The following is a 5,243-nucleotide window of genomic DNA, read 5'->3' on the forward strand; positions in this document are numbered from 1 at the left end:
ACGGATCGAAATCAAGTGTACGGGCTGCGGATGAAATTTCGTCATCGTTCGTAACTTTTGACGGACTGAAGCATGGCGATGCTCTTTGGAACTTATTGTTTAACATAGCACTGGAAGGAGCGATAAGGAGAGCGGGTGTGCACAGGAGCGGAACCATTGTCACGAAGTCGCATATGCTCCTGAGCTTCGCGGACGATATCGACATCATCCGAATCGACCGTCAGGCCGTGGAAGAGGCGTTCGTACCTTTTAAGAGGGAGACTGCGAGGATTGGACTTACGATTAACACCACAAAGACTAAGTGCATGATTGCTGGTGTTCAACGTCGGTCCGGCCGTGGTAGTGGTGACGAAGTGGTGCTAGATGGGGAAAAGTTTGAATTTGTGGATGAATTTGTTTATCTTGGTACTCTAGTGACGTGCGATAATGAAGTTACCCGCAAGGTGAAAATACGGATTGCGGCTGCGAATCGGGCCTTTTTCGGTCTGCGAAACCAGCTGAAGTCCCGCAGGCTTCAAACGAAGACAAAACTCGCGTTGTACAAGTCTCTGATTCTTCCGGTCGCTTGATACGGTCATGAAACGTGGACGTTGAAAGAAGTTGATCGGAGAGCTTTAGGAGTCTTCGAACGTAAAGTTCTGCGAACAATACTCGGCGGCGTCGCATGAACTACGAATTGTACCAGGTATATAAAGAGATGGATATAGTGAAGCGAATACAACACGGCAGGCTGCGGTGGGCTGGACACGTAGCTCGTATGCTCGAGCAACGACAAGCTAAAATTATATTCAGTAGAGAACCAGGAAACGGTCGTCGGCTTCGTGGAAGGCCGCGCACACGTTGGCTTTTTGCAGTTGAGGAGGACCTAAGGACTTTAAATGTTCAGGGCGACTGGAAGCGATTGGCCCAGGACCAAGGCCAGTGAAGGCGGATTAGACTCACCGCTTTGAATAGGGTCCTAAAATTAAAGACGAAATCTCGCTTATATTGAATAATACGATCAAGCATGGTATTGTAATCGGAATTGTTCTTTACGCGAACTTGAAAAACAAAGGAATAATGAGAAAATTCGAAATAAGAAAAATGGTAAATAGTTCTACTTTGACATTTGAGGTCAACCTTGTGTGACTGAGCTCGACATTTTTCGCACTGGGATTTCAAATATGTTCCTATCTGACATACACGGTGAAAAAAAATCACTCAAAGCATGTGTTATAAGCTGGGGACGAGACAAAATGCTAAAAAAATAAAAATTATATATTTTCAACTACGGTTAATAAAAACGTCAAAAAATGAGTAAATATGTACTCTTGAACCATATATTGTGGTTTAAAACAAGAATCCCGATAGGACTTTAGGAGCCTATTGTAGCCCATCAAGTATCAAGTTTTATGAACAGCCTCTACCTTATCGAAACATGTCATTTTCATCATACAAGCAAGTGTGAAAGGAATAAACATTTTTGTACTTTCTCGTCATTAACTTTAAATTTGCATTTTCTACAAATGTGAGTTTGAATATTTACATTTTAAATTTGCATAGAATTTTACAACTTGGTTTTACTTTTCAAATTCCTGGGAGGTTGTTGCACTCAACTCATAGGAGGCTAATTAAAACAAGCTTCTGCATAAAAATGCATTCAGCGGAAAGCGAAAAACTGCCAGCCACCCACGACTCAATCCTAATCCGCTAATAAACCGCCATATCTTGCGCGAAAGTGCCACTGAACTTGAGGAAATGACATTTGCTGGCTATTTTTGCTCACAACCAGCTTCAATCAGTGTCACTCTTCCAAACCACCAAGCCCACTTCAAGAAGTCTTCATGATAAAGACGGCCGACCAGGCGAAGGCAAGCAGACAAGACACGGTACCGCTTCCATTTAAGGTTAACCATTTCTTCCCGGTGTCTGTCAAGCTTCCTGGCAGGCACTTTCCACATGAATCGAGTGACGATGAGTCGAAAACGTCAAACGCCCAAATTAGCTCCCCTCGATCGATCGGTCGATCGGTTGGTCGATGCCGACTGCGGCAATATGCAGCGCACCCACCACATTACCGGTTCCAGTACGGGTTGTTTAGGGGCCCGATAAGCGCATCACTATACCCTACAGGGGCGAAAATTGAATTGAAAGCAAATCTTCACCGACGACGCGACGCGATGGTGGGGGATCGCCGCGTTAGATCGATTCGTTTCCATTTGGTGAATCTCCGCGGGAAACCGGATGACGGGGACCCAGAAAGTTTTGATCGATATGGGAAGGGAATCTGCACCGATCGGATCGCGGAGAAATGGCTGGACGCGATAGTGTCGTCGTCGTGATGGAGGCAGGGCTGGTACAGCTCGTATATGTCGATGACCACCGAGTAGCGGCGTCTGTATTTTTCTAGGACATACTTTCGACTCCTAGTTTAAACCACTCCGACCAATACTTGATCCATTGTGTCTCGGCTGTAGTAGCACTTTAATTGCCTTGTCAATGTTCCTATTAACAAATTCATTCTCCTCGGAACATTAACGTATGACTATTATAACCATCTTCCGAGCATATGACTTAAATTTTTTGCAGTAATTCAAACATTCTTTCACAGCCCTGTGACAGTCGCCCCAGTACAGAGAGTTGCCGATCATCCGGACCCCAAAATAGGAGAAAAGCGGGAAATTAAAAGAAAACGTGAGGGCATTGCAGTTGCGTGCTGTTGATGGCGATGCGTTTCCGATCGAGTTATTTGTCTCCGCATCGCGCTACCGGCCACAAACAGCAAGGGCAAGACACCATGCCGGCTGTACTGACTGTTGGAAACAATGCAACTCGCGGACCTTAATTGATTCAAAGGGCATCGATCGTAAAGTTGCTACCGCATGCGATCGCGTTGTTCTGCTTCGGTATGCTGATAGACGGGGGACATCCAAAGCACTTTCTATGCACGCACCGGTTCATAACGCACCGCCACAGCGCCAGTACCTAACTGTCACGGTGGAAACAAAATTCATTGAAATCGAATGCCGCAGGGCTATTAAACGTGACCTTCTTTCTGGTTTTCGGATGGCTCATGAAGAGATCCCCAGCGCTGCGCAGCGCAGAACATCTGACGGATGCCTATAGTCGAGAAGGATGATGGGGGAAGGCGAGGCAGGGCAAAAGCTCATCATTATTCATAAGGTTAGATCGTCTGGGTTGGATGTTCCAGGTGGAGTAAATCGCACACTAAGTTTAATAAAATATACTGAAACAATGGTAGCAATAAACATATCTCTGATTCATTGCAACACTGTAGCATATATGGTGATATTCGTGCAAGTCTTGAATGAATCATAAATGGAAGAAAACAGTTGCTTGACGTATTTATGCTACCCTTCAACAGGATTAAGTACTATTCGTGAAATGTAATTTGTGTTGTTTAATACGCGACATAAGTCATCTAGGGAAGACATTTCTCCTCGACGACGCAAACTCGAATCCAGTGACGTCAATCGTCACATCATTGCATGGGATTGCAATTAGGAACGATTGCTGCAAGATTGCTTCAAAGTGGCTGGAAATCATCGTTCGATCGAAATCAATTATCTATCAGTGTACGAGAGGATGAAATCGAGGAATGCACGAAACAAAATAAAATGCCAAATGTTGCTTTCCTAGATAGAGTCTTTAGTTGTTTGTACAGAAGATTGGGTTGTCTTTGTCAAGGAAAACGTATGGTTCATCCAAATCAAATTCGATCGTATGGATGATTGATGGAATGTTTCTGTAGTTAAAATGATTGGATGTTGCTGTGACTGTTATAGTTTAAGAAGAGTCGGTCTTGTAAAAACCGTTAATGCTTGTGCTAATGGGTAATTGTGTTGTTTGGTAGCAGTTTTGCGTCAGAATCAGGAGAATATTTAGCTATAAATAGCCAAAAGAAAATATATATTTTTTTCAGTGATGCGAACTTGTTATGATGGTTGAAGCACGTGACTATCAAGCCGAGAACCTGGGATCGAATCCCACTCCTTATAAAGTAACAATATATTAGGACGTAAAACGTGGGTCCCAAGATGAGTAGGTACTGGAAAAAAATGTAATTAGAACGCATAAAATGTTGCTAATTGACAAATTGAGAGATGGAATTTGTGAAAAAAAAAATCGCGTTCTGGTGGGATTCGAAACCAAGACTCCGTATTCGCTAGACCGTCGCTTTAACCAACTAAGCCACAGAACAAGTAATGATTCTGCGGAATAGAAAGCCAAACTGACTCCGAAGCCGCACCGTGAACACTCCTATTTCACAAAATCATCTCTCTTTCGGCTTAGATGCCAATCCACAACACACTCCTCTTTGTACCCACTAACTACAAGTTAGAGCGAATTATTTTTATGAAGCCGAGACTTACTCTCGCACTCCGCATACCTAGCAACCAGGTAGTTTGTTTTGCTGGTGTCTAACTAGTGTACCCATGATGAACTTTACCGGCTTGTTGGGCCCGTATGAAATTGATCACCAATATTAACTTCTTTTCTGGATCAGCATAGATAGCTGTGAAGTGTCGGTAGCTATTGGTTCAACTGGCTAAGAATAGCACAACGGACCGCCTGTTCCAGTGGTAGGAGTTAACTAATCAGGTGACCCCTAATTCAAGGTGTTATGCGGCTTTATGCTTACCGTGCCTAGGAATAAATGGTTAGGGGGCTCTTATAAAAACCTAATCGCAAACGGATCCTGTGGATCCTCCACAGTATTTTGCCCTTACTACGCTAACCGGAGCAATAGCGCGGTGGATCTTGTGTTTCTCCGAGACAATCAGGTGCCCTTCTTCATTCTTCAGTCTCATACATACATACTTAAGGCTGAATAAGGGCGCGATTATGAAGATGTTATTAATTAGTTTATGTGTTTTACACAGTGTATTCTGAGCATCCTCGCCTTTGGCGCATTCAAATCGATACCGATCTGACTTTATTGTTGCTGTTCTTTTTTGTGATGTGATTGTTAAGAGTTTAATCTTGCCTAGTTTGGGTAGTGGCTACGGTTAGGATAGCTCCCCGAGCAAAGTCCAACAACAAAATTACAGCAAGTCGAAAAAATGATTTGTGTTCAACAACAAATTGATATCACATTTTGATATAAGTTTATCTTTATTTAATTTGCTATCAAATTTTGTTTTCGGTTTGCTGTCATTTTAAATTAATGTAAATATCAAGTGTTAGATTAGTTTTGAATCTTTTAGTAAACAATGTAAAGTAATTCTAGGGATATGTCATGA

The sequence above is a fragment of the Aedes albopictus genome, chromosome 2, assembly GCF_035046485.1.
Source record: "Aedes albopictus strain Foshan chromosome 2, AalbF5, whole genome shotgun sequence".
NCBI lineage: Eukaryota > Metazoa > Arthropoda > Insecta > Diptera > Culicidae > Aedes > Aedes albopictus.